Genomic DNA, 19252 nt, shown 5'->3' on the forward strand with positions numbered 1-19252 from the left:
CCAAATTTCACTTCTACCTATAACAGCAAGTATTATTGTTAACATTTAGGGTAGCTTGGAAGTAACGCTACAACTGTGTCCCCTAATCTGGAACAGTTTCATAGTAATATTACAACCTTGCACCATAAAATTGTAAATGCAATGTAGGAAACTAGTGGAAGCTGGTTTACCTTTTAGTTTTTACTTATTGCGGTTATTGGATTGCAGTCATGCTGGAGCACTCCCTTGGAGAGTTTTAGCCAAACAAATTGATCCTAGTATTGACTTTTTAAATGTGATATTTATTACGAACTGCTTTGTTTACGGGTATTTAAACGAACCAAAACCAGTTGGCAAACGATGTGGGGGAAAAACACAAACACAGACATACAGACACATATACATGTGATAGGTTTCCACAGAAACTCCGTCTACCAGATTTGCTGAAGGCATTAATCGGCCCGGAGCTGTTGTAGAAGACACTTGTTCAAGGTGCCACGCATTGGGACTGAAACCGAAATCAGATGGTTGTAAAGTGATCTTCTTAACCACACAGCCATGCCAATAAATTCTGTCGTCAGCAGACGAAAGGCAACGGGCAACGATACACGACAAGTGAAGCTTCATAACGGCGATAGCCTCACGGCATGACATTTGCTATTTGACATTTGTTGGTCATGCAGAATATTACGTCAGACGATGTCAGGCGGAATCATGGCGGATGTGCAGTGAAGCGAGGAAGATGTAGTCGAATGCTAAGTCTTAAAAATGTTGTTGTTGCTGTTGTTGTTGAATACTCTACTCGAAACGTAGACATTCGGAAAATTGTTGAATAGTTCCAGTGATACGCACACGAGCATGCACAAGCATACATATATACACGCGTATATATACACACTCAAACACATACAAACACAAGCAAACATAATACTCGCACACAACAAATACACATAAATATACGCACAACAAATACACACACATCACACACACATACATCACAGACACATACAAAGATACATACACACACATATACACATGCACACATGCACACACAAACACACGCGCGCGCGCGCAAAATGAGGTGGCAGTGTTACCTTGGGATCATGTGAATGAAAGAGACAGAATTAATCTGGGGACTAATAAATATTCTAATAATATTTTTCACTTAAATATAGAGGGAATTTATCCTGATAATTTCTGTCTCTTTGAATCACGTGATCTCATGGTTAACACCGTAATCTTACAAGCGCTGATAAGAGATACTTAAAAAACATTGCTATTAAACAACTGTCTACAAACAAATTTCGAAACCTTAGGTACCACTAAGTGAGCCAGGAGGCAATATTAGTGAGAACAACAGCAACAACAATATATAGGCGCAGGAGTGGCTGTGTGGTAAGTAGCTTGCTTAACAACCACATGGTTCCAGGTTCAGTCCCATTGCGTGGCACTTTGTGTAAGTGTCTTCTACTATAGCCTCGGGCCGACCAAAGCTTTGTGAGTGGATTTGGTAGACGGAAACTGAAAGAAGCCCGTCGTATATATGTATATATATATATATATATATATATATATATATATATATATATATATATATATATATATGTATATATATGTGTGTGTGTGTGTGTGTGTGTGTGTGCGTTTGTGTGTCTGTGTTTGTCTCCCCAACATCGTTTGACAACCGAAGTTGGTGTGTTTACGTCCCCGCAACTTCGATAAAAGAAACAGATAGAATAAGTACTAGGCTTACAAAGAATAAGTCCTGGGGTCGATTTGCTCGACAAAAGGCAGTGCTCCAGCATGGCCGCAGCCAAATGACTGAAACAAGTAACAAAGTAAAAGAGTATAGGTATACGTATGTATATATACATATACTTATATATACATATATGTATTATATATATATATATGTGTGTGTTTGTGTCTATGTTTGTTCCCCGCCCCGATGTTCGTGTGTTTACCTCCCTGTAAGTTAGTGGTGCGGCAAAAGAGACCGATAGAATAAGTACCAGGCTTACAAAGAATAAGTTCAGGGGTAGATTTCTTCGACTAAAAGGCGGCGCTTCAGCACGACCACAATCAAAATGACTGAAATAAGTAAAAAAATGAAAGAATAAAAAAGAATATGTATATATATAGAGGGTGCGTAAGGTATTTGAGGACATACCTTTTTAGGTCATTGCTACACTTTTTGTTAACTCTGTATAATCTTTGCTTCAGAAAATAATAATGGCAGACACTCAGCTTACTCAAGAAATGAAGAGGCATGCTGTTATTGGGGTTATAACGGCAGAACATAGCGATATAGAAATATCTCAATTTTTAAAAGTTGTCAGATCTTTCGTCTACAAAGTTTGTAAGGAGTTTGAGACTGAAGATGGAAACGTATCACCAGTATCAAAGCATAAAATGCATTCTAAACACTCTCACATCATCAGAACACCTGAATTTATCCAGCAAGTTCAACAGACCATTGATTACAATTCCAGAAAGTCCATGAGGTCAATTGCAAAAGATCTCCATGTGTCAGAAGGAACAGTCAGAAATGTTGTCCGCGAAAACATCAGATATAAGTCTTATATGATAATGAAAGGTCAATTTGTCAGGAAAAGTAAAAGAAAATCACTACATCAGATTTAAAAGGCTCTTAAACAAATTGAAAAATCCAGCAGAAGATTTGATTTGGTTTTTCTCAAACGAGAAAAACTTCGACCACTATCAAAAAGTTAACAGAAGAAATGACTTATGGCTACGTGCAGACCCTTTTGAAGTTCCAAGTGTTATGCATACAAAATTTCTTTCAACTGTCATGCTTTTAGGGGTAGTCAGCAATGAAGGACATGTGATACCTCATAACTTATTTCCACAAGGTCTTAGAGTTAAGCCTGCCGCCTACATTGAGGTCCTAGAAATAATTGCTACGTCCTGGATAGACACTGTATGCAATATGAAGGCCATATATGTTTCAGTAAGACACTGCACTGTCACACATGGCTTTAGTAACACAGGAATGGATGGTTGAGATTTTTCATGATCACATAGCTCTTGACATTCAGCCACCCGATTCCCCAGATCTCAATCCATTTGACTATTGCATGTGGAGCGTTGTTGAAAGAGAGGTCAATGAACACGCCCATAATACCAAAGATACTTTGAAAGCTGCCATAATCAGAGAAATGACCAAAATGTACCAGGACCACTTGATTCGAGCATGTAGAGCATTTAGATCTCATATAGAAGCCGTTGTTGCAGCTGAAGGTGGCTTTATTGAATAACTTTATAGAAAAGAAGGCTTATTTTTATCCTCATAACAGTTTTTTTATAAACAAAGTTATTATCTGTTATTATATAGTTGTTTTACGCAACCTGTATATATATACACAGGCGCAGGCGTGGCTGTGTGATAAGAAACTTGATTTTCAACCACATGGTTCCGGATTCAGTCCCACTGCGTGGCACCTTGGGCAAGAGTTTTCTACTATAGCCTCGGGCCGACCAAAGCCTTGTGAGTGGATTTGGTAGACGGAAACTGAAAGAAGCTCGTCGTATATATAAATATAAATACACACACACACACACACACACACACACACACACACACACACACACACACACACACACATATATATATATATATATATATATATATATATATATATATATATATATCTTAGAAAAAAAATAAGGTACTCAGAGATCTGGATGGTTGTACATTTACAAATTTTTATTAATATGTCACATGTTATTATAAATCATAAATTAGTGCTTGCATCTATTCTAATAGAATTTCCATGTATATGTTTGTGTGTTTGTGTGTCTCTGCTTGTCCCCCCACCATCGCTTGACAACCGATGCTGATTTGTTTACGTCCTCGTAATATAGCAGTTCGGCAAAAGAGACCGATAGAATAAGTACTAGGCTTACAAGGAATAAGTCTTGGTGTCGATTTCTTCGACTAAAGGCGGTGCTCCAGCATGACCACAGTCTATTGGCTGAAGCAAATAAAAGAATATAACGCACGCGCGCGCACACACACACGCGCACGCGAGCACAGATATAGGGGCTGTGATGTTCTACAGAATTTAGATGGCTGAAACTACTCATAAGCAGACGTTCGATTTAATGTGGAAAGAACAAATAAACAAATGACAACCTGAGAAGCATCGATGCTAAATTTACATTTCATCCCGTAAGCGCTTTCGTTTCCAATTCAACTTCGTATGGTTAACTTTAATACCGATAAGTGAGAGTCGAAATCGTGTGACACATGTTTCTGTCCTTTTGTGAGGTTGAAAATATATATCTTGCGTGTCCAACTCTCTTCTTCGACTCAGGGACGGACTTAACTCTCTAGTGAAAAAGGTCTTTGCATTCTTCAGTTTCACTGCATCTTGATTTTTTTTTCTACTCTAGGCACAAGGCCTGAAATTTTATGGGGAGGGGGCCAGTCGATTAGATCGACTCCAGTACGCAGCTGGTACTTAATTTAATCGACTCCGAAAGGGATGAAAGGCAGAGTCGACCTCGGCGGAATTTGAACTCAGAACATTAAGACAGACGAAATACCGCTAAACATTTCGCCCGGCGTGCTAACGTTTCTGCCAGCTCGCCGCCTTTTCATTGCATCTTGATTTCTTGACAAAATCTTTATTTTAAACGTTTCTAGTATCATTGTCTACGTTGAATCGCTGCGCTTGGTTGGGTTGATTTGAAGAAGTGCTTTATTACTCTGGTGGGTAATTCCCTTTTCGTCAAACTTAAATAGGTGTCTTCACAGTCAGACAGATATAGGCAAATGACACTTGTTTTTTAAAAGATATCCGACCACCGACTTCTCTATTTTTCTTTGCTTTAGTCACATAGCATCTAATTAGGCAGCTTGTTGTCGGTCGTTGCTATGACTACAAAACAAATGTTGCCGTGTGGTTTTCATACTTTCTTTAAAGACTATTATATAAAGATACACGCTGCTTGATCGTATATCTTTTAACGAATATAAGGAAACGTGGGCGAAGCTGTCAAATTCCGCAGTTAAGAACCCAATAACTTCTTGCTTTTTTTTGCCTTTTGAAATATTTTCTTTTTGCAGAAGTATTATATTCTCTCTCTCTCTCTCTCTCTCTCTCTCTCTCTCTCTCTCTCTCTCTCTCTCTCACTCGCTCTCTCTCTCACTTTCTCTCTCTCTCTTTCTTTCTTTCACTCCCTCTATGTCCTCTTTTTCTAATTTTCTCATACTAGGCAGCAGTGCAAGAAACTACACTTGCCGAATTTTCTTTCGTAATTGCAAGTGAAATCCAATGTAAAGATAAATTTCTTAGTTTAGGATCCACATCTATCCCTAGTCCAAAACGATATTGGTTGAAATGGAAATATCGAATAACTGAAAGAAAAAAAAATCACAATCTTTTCAAGATTTCATCTTCCCAAAGTGCATAGCTATGAAATCCTCGTCTAATATGCATTCGGGAGCATGAGATCAAGCAAATGTCTAAACGACTATTATGTCCAGCACTGGATTAACCATTAGGCAAACTAAGCACGTGCCTAGTGCATCAAGGGAAGTGGGGTAACACAGAAATGGTAAATGGTTTACGGCACAAAAAAATTACTTCAAACTTGCTAAAATAATACTCAATGTGATTTGTATGATCGGAAATATAATTTCGATGTGGTCATAATGAGGACCTAATCAAAAACTTTGTAATTAAGAAAAGTAAGAGAAAACTTTTCAAAGTGGAAGTATACAGAACGTTATTTTCCATCTTTCTGTCAGTTTTGTTTCATTTTGGAAAATAAAACTTTATTTTATGGTTTATTATTATTGTTTATATTTTGAAGTAAATATATACTGAAGCATCAGAATCTTTTAAGTGCTTAGGGTCTCTATGGCTGTTAATTCCGCCCTAGTTATGTTCCATGTGAGGCACTTCTCTTGTTTCACATGGGATCTAAAATAGGCATCTAATTACGGCAGAAATCATAATTAGATGATTAAATAACACATAGTTTGATGACTAAAGTACCAAATTGAAATAAACACTGATCAACTAATGCCCTCTCAAATTCTGTTATGAATACCTGTAAATTCATATAAATTTAACTTGCTCATTCCAGTTGCTCAACTTTTTAGGGAAAGGGGTTAATAATATCCCTGTTACAAGCACAGAGTTATTCTTGCATAACCATGTGTTTATAAACTTTGGTAGTTGGACACTGGACAGGATTTATCTATTTATAAATGTTTATTATAAATGTTTTTGCGCTTGTGTATAGTTTTATCGTTGAAAATCGGTGTTTTACTCAAAAGCTAAATTTAACGATTCAGTAAAATTTAGATCGATAAAATACACATTGTGGTCGATATGATTGGTGAAAATCATTGACGGCAGTACCCTAGTATGGCCATAATGCAAAGACGAAAAGTAGTAAAAGAATATTGCCCCACAGGTACTCAATTATATATATATATATATATATATATATATATATATATATATATATATATATATATATATATATATATATATATATGTTTATGTGCGTGTTTGTGCTTGCTTGTATGTATGCATCTTTATATATGTGTATTATGTGCATACGTATGCATGTGTACACGTGTCCAAGTGTGTACGTGTGCATGTATATATGTTTGTTTGTATGTACGCATGTAAGTATGTGTGTGTGTATATATATATATATATATATATATATATATATATATATATATATATATATATTGTATGTAGGTATATATGTTTGTATGTATGTGTGCGTTTGTATATTAGTGCATGTATATATGTATGTTTGTATATATATGTAAGTATTATGTTGGTGTGTATGTTTGTTCGTATATATGCATGCATTTATGTATGTCTACATACATGCAAATATCCATATATCAGCCTTGTGCCCGAAGACTAGAGTTCTATGCTTCACCTGTAATAACATGTGTGTATCGGTGTTTGGTTTTCATAGCAACATCCATCTCCGCATTAATACATTTGCATAATACATCATCTTCGTAGACACCTTCTCCCGAGATAGAATGTTGATATGTGTGCGTGAGTAGATCTTTCATACTTAAGTCATTTAGATAATAGCAGTATACATTTTTTTAAAGGAAGAAATAATGCACACATTGTGAAAATGTATTCTTGTCATCATATCGCCATTGGGTTAGCTAGCTTTCTGTGTATCTAATGTTATAGTTTATCTCATTCACCTCTCTCTATTTATATTATACTGATATCGTTTGGCTTCTTTTGTGTTGTTTCCATTTGTTTTATATTTGATAACTCGGCATATTTTATTAGTTTTAGTAGTTACGTTGAATTCGTTGTTATCTTTAGCTCTCTTCTCCCTTTGCTGCAAGTGAATAGCCGAACGTCGATATAAAAAATAGATATCTGTCAATTTACCTCGTAAAAATTATAATGAAGAAGTTATCACTTACATGTATAAACTACACTGGTAGCATGATACATTGGATTCCATTCGGCTTCATTCAATCATATTGAGTCCTACTTCTATTTCTGTGTGTGTTAATAATACAGTTTAGTGAATATACAGTTACGGTGTAAAGGCTTTTTTTATTAGGGCTCTGACCGTGTTAAGCTAACAAAATACTCGTGGATTATGCAGTAATCCGCCTATTAAGCTAGCGAGCTGTACCTTAAAATAAATAAGAAAATGGATCTCCGTCAGTTTCGACGTTGAGTATTCAGGTGTTTCCATAAACTGAATTGCTCATTCAGTTAGCGTATAATAAGTAACTGAACATTCCACAGATCCGTGTACTCTCGATGTAATTCCCAAAGAACTAGTAGGACAGTGTGTGACATACCTATATCTTAAAATTACAGGTACAATGAATAAAACGGGATTCACACAGCTTCCCTCTACCTGGTTTCACTCATAAGGCTTAGATCGACACGAAATTATGGTAAAAGACACTTGCTACACAGAGAGATCGAGCCCAGAACCGAACGTTTGCGTTGTGAAATTCTTGATTAATTACCCATGTTGTAATCATGTAAGTGATAAATAGGACCACTATTTGAATACAATTTGCCATGCTCAAATAAGAACCTTGATTCTATTAAACGTTGCTAGCAATTAGGTAACAAAACAGTACCGTTGGATTACAAACCAGAATATAAATCAAAAGTGGGAAGAACTAAAAGTGAAGATTATAATTCTTCGAAATCTAAAGTAAAGTTGAATTGAATTTGAAGTGCCAAAATTAATATACGCACATGAAACAACCCAAGACTAAAATACCAGTGTGTATATACGTTTATGTGTATGCAAGCGTAGAACGGCATTAGCTGTAATATTTTGCCCCAGAAAAAACACAAAGCTTTTTGCTCAGAACATCGGTGGATTACGCAGCCCGGTGTTTCGACCTAATTTGGTCGCCTCAGTGATGAGGACCTTCGATGTTTTGAGCTAAGTCAAAAAATGCTTGTTGTGACATGGAAAATCAGCGTACAAAACACTTATTGATTTAAGCAAAACCTATCCAGGCTCAAATTAAATTAATATCGTACTTGAATAGCCTTCCATTAAAATACTGGTGTGGAACGGTTCTAGCTGTGATAGCATTTTATTTTAAATAACTTTGCATCAGAAGCACAGCTTTCATTTTGAACAAATGAACATTCTTTAATGTCTTTTCATCAAAAATACAGTTCCAGTTTTATAAGATAAAACATTCTAAAATATCTTTCCAACAGAAAGACAACTTCAAATAAAAAAAGATATACCTTCATTAATATTTTTCCATCGGAAAGAAAACACTCCGACTTTGAACAATAAAGCCTTATATAATAGCTTTCCATTGGAAACTCAGCTCCAACTTTAAACAATAATGCCTTCTATTATGTAAGCTCATCAGAAACACAAATCCATCTTTACAGAATTCAACCATCTCTTTCCAACGGGATTACGACTTTAAATTTAAGCAATAAAACCTTTTTCAAAATCTTTCCAACAGAAACACAACTCCAAATTTATACAGGAAAACTTATACTATCTTTCCAACGGAAACACTACTCAAACTATAAACGCTAAAACCTTCTATAATATCTTTCCATCAGAATCACTACTCAGAATTTGAACAATAATGCCTTTCATGATATATTTTCATTTGGAACATAATTCCAACTTTAAGCAATAAAACCTACAATATCTCAATCAGAGACACAGATCCAAGTACAAATAATGTAACCTATAATATCAGAAGCAAAATTCTAACTTTAAACAATAAAATCCTCTATACTATGTTTCAATACGAGACACATCTCCTAATTTAAACCATAAAATCTTTTATGATGTAAGTCCATTAGAAACGGAAATCCAGCTTTACAAAAAACACACCATCTGTACTATTTTTTCTCTCGAAACTACAACTCCAAATTTAAAGGACATTTTCTATAATACTTTCCATCGTAAACACCAATCCGACTTTTAAGAGTAAAATATTCTATATATGTCCATCAGCAACAAAACTCTAACTCAAACAATAAACTTTTCTGTCAGAAACTCAGTTCCAACATTTAACAATCATACGTACTATAATATCGATCCAGCGGAAATATAACACCAACTGAAAAATTAAACCTTCTATAATATCATTCTATCAGAAACACAATATCAAATTTACACACAAAAAAGCTACACTAATATCTTTCCACCACAAACACAACTTCAAATTTAAATATAGTACTTTCTGTGTCTTACCATCAGAAAGACAACTCTATATTTGAACGATAAAAGCTTCAATATCTTTCCATTAGAAACAATTCCAAATTTAAACAATAAAACCTGTTAATATCTTTCGATCAGAAACACAACTCCAATTGAAGCAATAGGAGCTTCTATAATATATTACCATCCGCGGCAAATCCCGATTTTAAACAATAAAACGTTCTATACTATAAGTCCATCGGAAACAGGGCTTCGGCCATAAAGAGTAAATTTTATAAAGTCAGAAGACCAACAGCAACTTTAACGAATAATACCTTCAATAGGAATAAATCCATAAAAAACACAATTCTAACTTTACAGTTCATCTATTCTAAGTTTCAATTGCAGTAAGTTCAAATTTAAATAATAAATTCTTCTACAATATTTTTCCATCAGAAACACAACTACAAATTTAGAATCGAACTCTTTTATGATATCTTTTCATGGGAAATATAGATGGCACTCAAAGTAGTAAAACTTTATGTAATATCTGTCTATCGGAAATGCAAATCCAAATTTAAGCAAAAAAAAAAAAAAAAAAAAAAATCTATAGAATATTTCCATCAAAAGCACCACTTCAATTTTAGATATTAGAATCGTCTATAATGTTGTTCCATGAGGAACTCACCTTTAAATAATAATATTTTCTACAATATCTTTTCGACGGAAATACAACTCCCACTCTCAATAAAAGGCTCTATAAATGTTGTAATATCTATCCAACGGAATCATAACGGCAAATTTAAACGATAAAAGCGTTCTAGAATAGCTTCCCTTCAGTAACTCAACTCCAACTTTAATCACTATGACCTTCCATAATATAATTCCATCCGAAACGCATCTCAAACTTTAAACATTAAAAATTTCTATCATATCTTTCCATCGGAAACAGAACTGCAACTTCAAATAATAAAACGTTGTATAATATCATCCTATCAGAAACTCAATCCCAAATTTAGACAATAAATCCTTCTGTATTTTCTTTTCATCAGAAACACATTTCTATATTTAAACGATAACATTTTCTTTACTATCTTTCCATCATAAACACAACAGCAACTTTAAACAATATCTTACATAGTATCTTTCTATCAGAAACACAACACCAACAATAAAAAATAAATATTCTTAAGCATCTGTCCATCAGAAACCCATTTCTATCTGTCAGTAATATACCCTTCTCTCGTACCTTACAATCGGAAACACAACTCTATCATTAAACAAAAAAACTACTATAACATGTTTCCATCAGAAACCCAACTCCAAACTAAACACTAAAACGTCCTCTGTCTCTCCCTCAAAAGCACGACACAAACTTTAACCATTAAGCCCTTCTATAATATCTTTCCTTCAGAAACACGACTCCTTCTTTTAACAGTGAACATTCTGTAATATGTTTCTATCAGTAGCAAACTCAAAATGTAATTCATAAAACCTGTTACAGAAGTACTATCGTACTATCAAAAGCAAAACTTGAATATTGTACAATGGAATCCTCTGTAATATTCCATGAGAATCGAATCTCCGGTTTTGAACTATAAATCCCTCTATGATATCTTTCCATAAGAAACACAAATCCAACTTTAAACATTATAACCAACTATAATTATAATAACCTTTTATCAGAAACACAATTCCAAATTTAAACAATAAGATCTTTAAGATCCTTCTATCAGATATAAATCTCTAGCTTTGAGTAATAAACTTTTATCTTTCCATTAGAACTCCCCCAACAGCCTAACTGTCATTCAGCATAGTTCCGTTTCCCCCAGAAAACACATACCAGTGACTATGTAAAGCCAGTATGAATCCAAATGTACTGCAGTCCGAGGAAGTCTAGCAGTCCTAAACTTCAAAGTCGTTGTCACCACTTTTCCTGTGAAAGTGTAACCATACAAATATGATGTAGGACATTATGAAAGAAAAGGAAATAGATATTGAGGATGTACCAGTCTCCATATTCTCGATCATTATAATTATTGCATATATACAGAGAAAGAGAGAGAGGGGGGACAGAAAGACAGAGGGAGTGTGAGAAATAGATATATATATATACATATACAGACGGGCGTGTGTGTGCGTGTGCGTATGTGTGTTTGGAAAGAAAGTCTTGTTGCACTTCAATCTGTGTACGAAACAAACGTCTCTATTGCCATAATTGATATATTTAATCAAGATAATATTTCCCTTCATTATTAATAACATATTCCTAACTATTTGTCAAATTGTTGATGCCTGAACGCGAAAGTCGTTAGGTTTTGACGCAGCGAAACACACTCAATGTCATTTTTAACCTTTTCACAATCAATAAACAGTTTCCCCTCTAAATGACGTTGTGATGATCTGCTTCCATTGCTGAAGAACCTCTTTTGAATTCATGCAGCATGCAGTAACTTATGTGGGTATGATCTAAAACTCATTTTAAAAGGGTAAAGTCTATACGAAATTAACCTCACTGATATAAAGCAATCTATAAAGAAAGACGAAAACATCTGAATGCAAAGATTATTATTAATTTTACTATGAGTGTTGAAAAAAATACTCTCAGTTTCTTTTGTTGTTACTTTTGTTCTACCCGAGTGATACCAGTCATTGATTCATTCAGTTCACACATGACATTTTGTGTGTCCTCAAAAGGAGAAAAAAAACTACAAATTTTTTGTGACAAACCTACAATTAAATGATTAGTCGTAAATCCATCGTAGATACACATTTTAGTCTCTGAAACTAGAATTACTGAAATATGCATCAACACTTGAAACTTGGTCTAGGAAATAAATTTAAATTGATATAAGCTGTGAAAATATTAAACTTTATATAAAGTTTCTTTGAAATTAATGCATCATATTTTACTTGGTTTTGTTAGAACCTGGTGGTTTACTGACTGAAAATTTATGCGTTTCGAGTGCAATGACAAAGGTACTCAAATCCATTTGAATGCAAATAAGAACTTTAGTGGAAGGAATTTTCTGGTGTGGCAGCAAGAATACAGATCAGAGATCTTAAACGGTAATTATTCCTTGTTGAAAAATTATCCCATCTCAACTGAGTTGCCTCAGATAAAATGTGTAACAAAAAAGAAAAGAAAGGAAGAATGAATAAAAAAAGAAGAAAGAAAACGTCTTCAGTAGTGCTTCAACAAGCTAAGGAAATGTGTTTTATTTCTTTTGTTCGTCATAATTTTTTTTCTTTTGCAGATCAGACATGAGTGAAAAGTTGTCACAAACTATTAACAAAGTAATGCTTTATGTTCAAGAACTTATAAAATACTAATGCTTTAAACGTGGCTACTTCCTAGTTTCTGATTCTAAAATATATACCTACACACACACACACACACACGCACACGCACATTTTGTATGTATGTATGTATGTATGTATGTATGTATGTATGTATTTAAAAGGGATAGGTTGGCAGTTACTTTGAAGTTTCCGCCGTGTGACCTTCATCGAACTATAAATTACTTTGGGTTTCCATTTTACGTGAAATTTTGTGGTTTACACAGACATTTCAAAAGTAAATAGCAAAGCATCAGTTTTGAAATATTTGTTTCTCCTTTATTCCTTGGATATTTGCTGGTCGGATGAGAAATTTTCTAGCTGTTTTGCCATAGAAGCCAGGTTGATGGAGGTGGGGGAATGCCTCATAAGGATTGGTCGATTCATGCAGAGTTGCTCTGCAACAGCAGCAGCATTGCAACGGGGATTATGTTCCACAATCCGCTTGAGAGCATTATGACACCTGCCGGGAGGCTCAGGTCGACCTGTGCGGGATGCAGTCGATTCTTTTGCTTTGTATAATCATTCGGTTGATTGTAGCAAGAGAAAACCCAAGGTCTTGTGCAATCTTTCGCTTGCTAAGTCCACCCTAATTCCAACCCACAATACGCCCGCCTTGGGAATCAAACAACTCTTTTGCTTCTGGTGTATGTGACGTGGCTACTTGATTTTAACATTTAATATACGTACTGTAATCTGAAATGCAAAATAATTATACGGAGTATGATCAATAAGTATCCGGATTGTTGTCTTAGTAACGAAGCTAAAGCATGCAGAGTAAAGCTGCTTGACACAAACTGACCTTGAACTCTGCTGTGTATGCGCACTGCGTTTTAACGCTCTAGCTCACTACCGCTGTTTACAACAGTGCTTGGAAGTAACGTGTGTAATGTGTGATCATCGCATTGACCATGACGGACGAAGCTGAGCTGAGAATCTGCATAAAATTTTGCCAAACGCTTGGCGATACCTGCTCAGAAGCCTAGCAAGGTTTTCAAAAAGTTTTCACTGTTCTCGACACAATCAATGAAATCTTGTACAACTGAAACCCGAGTGTTTTTTGATTAGTTTAAAACAGTTTTGGCACAAACTTGGCAGACACGCGTCTCATACCCGAATCTTCAGTGATAATGGACTGAACTGTAACTAACCTGCACATAACCTGATAGCTCATAAATGGTGATTAGACTATTTCCCCTCACAGCTGCACGCACATCTGCGATGTTTTTCTTAGTTCTGTTGGTTGCGGGTCTCCAAAAACGTTTGTCAATATCGACATTTTTTCGATCACTCGTACACTTGTGTGTGGCTCATACATTCCTCTCCATACACTTTCTGCGGGCCTCTGAGCTGGTATTGCCCTGACAACTTTTTCTGTCAAGGCCAATGCGACGATTACACGTTACACACGTTACTTTCAAGCACTGTTGTAAGCAGGAAAAGTGAGCTAGAACGTTAAAACTTAGTGTGCACGCATAGCAGAGGTCAAGGTTACTCTGTACCAAGCAGTTTTACTTTGCATTTTTTAGCTTCGTTACTATGGCAATAGTCCGGATACTTATTAATCAGACCTCGTACATTAACATGTCTGAAGTTCCAGGTAGTGTCCTCAGAAATAAAACTGTATAATGAAAGGCATCTATTTAATTTCAAGAAATCTGTGTATATGTGCGTATCCGTATGTGAATGTTTTTGTATATGTAAATATATGGGTGCCTAAGTGTGTTTATACGTATATGTACACGTATGTACTTACGTATATATTATTACAGTTCATATGTCCTGATATGTTTACACACGTAGTTTATAAACGAATGTTACCCAATATGCCTATAATTACATCAATTTATACACTTATCTTTATATACTGGAATACATATGCATGCAGAAGTGATAATAAGAAGCCGTAACATGCACCAGTTTAGGCATATGCTTTTGTGATCGTATTGGTGCATACATGTGTAGACCCTTTCTACTTACATACATAAATACATATGTACACATATGCACATATAAACATACACACACACACACACATATATACATATAAACACACACATACACACATACATACATATATACATACACATACATACATGCATGCATGCATGCATACATACACACACATGTATGTATGTGTGCATGTATGTACGTATGTACACATATACGGATATGCATATGTCAACCGTTTTTATCAACAATAGCTACGGCCTTGTGTGTTTATTTATAAGAATAGTTCTATGTCTGCACCTGTGCGTATATGTTCATGCGTATACTCAGGTATTTATATGATATATTTACATTAGTTCCTTATGCACAGATATGCAAATATGTGTGTTTGTCTCTGTTTATGCATGCATGTACAACCATATGCTTATGTGTCTATTTATTTGCATTTATAGGAGGGGAGAAAGAGAGAGAGAAGGAAGAGTGTGTGTGTGTGTGTCTGTGTATTGACATCATTATAAGTGATTTCATTTTGGTACATAGGATGAATGTGTATATGTTTATATAAGTGTATGACACTGTATTTGCAATATGCATTTATACAAACGGGTACCAACATATGGTTGGTGTAGGCATGTATAAAGATGTGTGAATACATTAGAATATGAATATTCCGATATTTGTGTGTGTGTGCACATCTACATACGTATCTATTGGAGTTCAGACATCGACACGAAGCTGAACCTGAACGCAGTACATACATGCATGCATACATACATACATACATACATACATACATACATACATACATATACATGCGTACACACATACACACACACATACATACGTACATACATACATACATACATACATACATACATACATACATATATATATATATATATATATATATATATATATATATATATATATATATATATATATATATGTATATTCATTATTCAAAAGAATTCCAACTTTGTCTTTATGTTTTATTTATATTCTTATAATATTAATGTAGGATATAGAATATATAGTATATATAGTAAAATTAAATGAAGTATTGATTGTCTTATTGAATAAATGAAATATTGTATATTAAATATTAAATATTAAAGGACTAGTATACGTTCTTGCATTTTAGCAGTCTTCAAGGTCCCATGTTTTGACAGGAATATTTCTTTTGATATATATATATATATATATATATTATGCAGATTTGCATGATGTAACTCATTGGCTGCCAATGAAAAAATTATATTAACACGAAATAACAATACTCACATTTTCATAAAGCCAGTACTTAAAAAATTCTCATATTTTTTTAATATAGCATTTAAGGTAAGCCTTGAAAATAAATCACTGAATTTGACTTATCTCTGAAATTTAACCTTACGCCCCTATATCCGTATATATGTTTCAATGAACCCTAGCAATTGCTTAGCATCAACTGTTAATTTCCAACACAAAATATGACCTAGCTAGCAAAAGCCACCTGTCTTGATTCAGCATAGTTTCAACACAAACTACTGAATGTGACATGCTTGTTATCTATCGATCAATTGTCTCCTATACAAATCTAACCTTTAACGCCTGTATATACATAAATGTTGAAAGGAACCCTAAGAATAACACGTAAACAATCAATAATTCGAAACGTTATATGTAACTTATTTAGTAGGAACCTTCCACATAGTTTAACAAAGCTTTTAACTAACATACACCTAAACAAAAACTAGAGTAAATTTTTTTATCCCACTTTCATTCCACCATCTTCCCTCTTTACGCATTTCCTTTCTCAGGTCTCTACTCTTTTGTGTTCCGCTTCCTTTCTTTATCGTGCTGCTCTGTTTTTTTCTCCCCACAAACTTTTTTCATCGTCTAGGCAATTAAATCATCTCTAAATGTATTTCTTTATATACCACAAAAATATACTATTACACCACACCTACTTTGCAGTTAAATTACTCCTCCATTAGGATGAACCTCCAAAATTAGATTAAAAAACAAATTAAGTTATAGTCCAATGAACGCTACATAGGCAGAACTTCGAAGTAACTGCCAATTTTTTCCTTGTAAAAATAAACGAATATGTTACTCTACTGGAAGGTATTAGTCCTTAAATTTAATGTTTGCTCTTAATGTTTGTAACTATACATAAAAATAGACATTAATATGTTTGAATATATGTATAATATATATATATATATACGCTGTTACGGTTGAATAGTAAAGGAATAAATATTCCATCTTTAGTATTTTAAGGTAACTGTTTTCCACAACAAATGTACAGGGTGATTCAAAAGTCTCCATGTATCAACAACAACAGGTATTACCAGAAATGCTATTACGAGTTCACAATGAGTGGGGTAAACGTATTGCGATGTGTATTCAAAACAATGGTAACCATATAAAGCCTGTTAAATAAATAAAAAATGTTCTTATAACCTGTTTATTATAAAAGAATAAATTGTTCCTATGTATGGCGACTTTTGAATCACCCTGTATTATATATTAAAGAACAACTTTAAAATACGTATGTTTCAAGCTATTCACGATAAAACTGAATATAAAAGCATGGACCACTGGATGATAGGGATTTTTATTTATTTCTATAGCTGACGATAGAAGCTGCATCAAGTTTTAAAGGAACCAAATTAAAAGGGTTATGATTAGTTTATTGATTGCATAACATCGAACTCACACCTTGATTTTCACTCGATATATAACAGTATTTTCAAATTTTAGCACAAGGCCAGCAATTTGGTGGGAGGGAATGAGTCGATTACATCGACCCCAGTGTTCAACTAGTACTTATTTTATCGACTCCGAAGGGAGGAAAAGCAAAGTCAACCTCGGTGGCATTTGAACTCAGAACGTAAAGCCAGAAGAAATGCCGCTAAACATTTTCCCCACCGTGGTAACTATTCTTCCAGCTCACCGCCTTCATTCGATAAATAATAATGATTGGGTTCAGACCACTTCCAGAAATTTTAGATTTTAATCCATTCTATGTTACTTAAGTAAATACAAATAGTATTCTCAGAATCGAGAACTGGCGTTTCATCAGTAAGCAGTCGTAACTCCGAAATGATTGGTGATTTTTTTTTTACATTTGTACAATATCTCAAATCACCAGCGAATGAGAAATGAGATTGCATAACATTGTCTTCTATGAATAAAAGTTAAAAGTGTTACGAAAACTTTTTATGGAAATTTTGTGTCTAAACAAGGGCTTAGATATTTAACTTCTTCTAAGTCGGCTTCTATGGTTATATTATTCACTATTAGTGTTGAATTCGCTTTCATTTCACATTTATCACTTGGGGTGGAATGAGTTCCTTCAAGGATGACTCTTATTAACAGCGTGAGGATTCTATACGATTTCTACATGAGTGCCTAGCTAAACGCAAAACTTTCGGCAAACTGTTTCTTACGGTTTCTTCATAGTTTAAATGCTCAAGTTCTCTAAGATATTGTACAAATGTATGTCTATCGATATTGTAACATAATCAGCTTCCCTATCACTCTCAATATGATCAATAGAATTCCAGATTGGCTCTCCTGGTTGGATCATTGTTTTACTGGTGATGAAATTATATGCAGGCTTTTGATTTAACATCCTAGATTAAGAAGCAAAGAGGTAAACTCACAGTGAGACAAACCTTCCCACGATAAGCTATCAAACTTCAATTGGCCATGTCGGAAGCTCAACTTGAATGTCACAATGTCATTTATCTCTTCACGCCTGCACACACAAACATGCACACGCATGCACGCACACACTCACACACGCATACACACATATGCACATACACACACACACGCATATACACACATATACATGTATAAATGCATATATACACACATCTTTCTCTCAGTCTCTGTATAGGCGGGGGTGCAAGCTGTATCTCGCTTGACAAAAGACAAAGTATTGTGAAAGTAATAGAAATGAGTGAGCACAACGAGACTCTTCCAAAAATTCCTTGCATTGAACAAAACTTAAGGAAATTATATAGAAGTTATCCAAAGGAAATCATTCATCAGAATTGCGTTGACAACTACAATCAGTTGGCAACCTTGATGAAATAACAATATATAATAATCAATGAAATTTGTAAAGCATTTGAAAACATTTTTTTTTTTTACCAGCAATGAATTCAATTACAGTTTAAATGTATTGACAAAGAAATGAACAAAGCTGATTGCTGAGAAGAGAATATTAATAAGAACATCGACGAGAATGAGTGGAGAGAAGAGAATATGCGGTAAACATTTGTTCAGCTCAAGTGAGACTTGA

Source organism: Octopus bimaculoides, chromosome 2, assembly GCF_046866305.1.
Source record: "Octopus bimaculoides isolate indiv1 chromosome 2, ASM4686630v1, whole genome shotgun sequence".
In the NCBI taxonomy this organism is placed as follows: domain Eukaryota; kingdom Metazoa; phylum Mollusca; class Cephalopoda; order Octopoda; family Octopodidae; genus Octopus; species Octopus bimaculoides.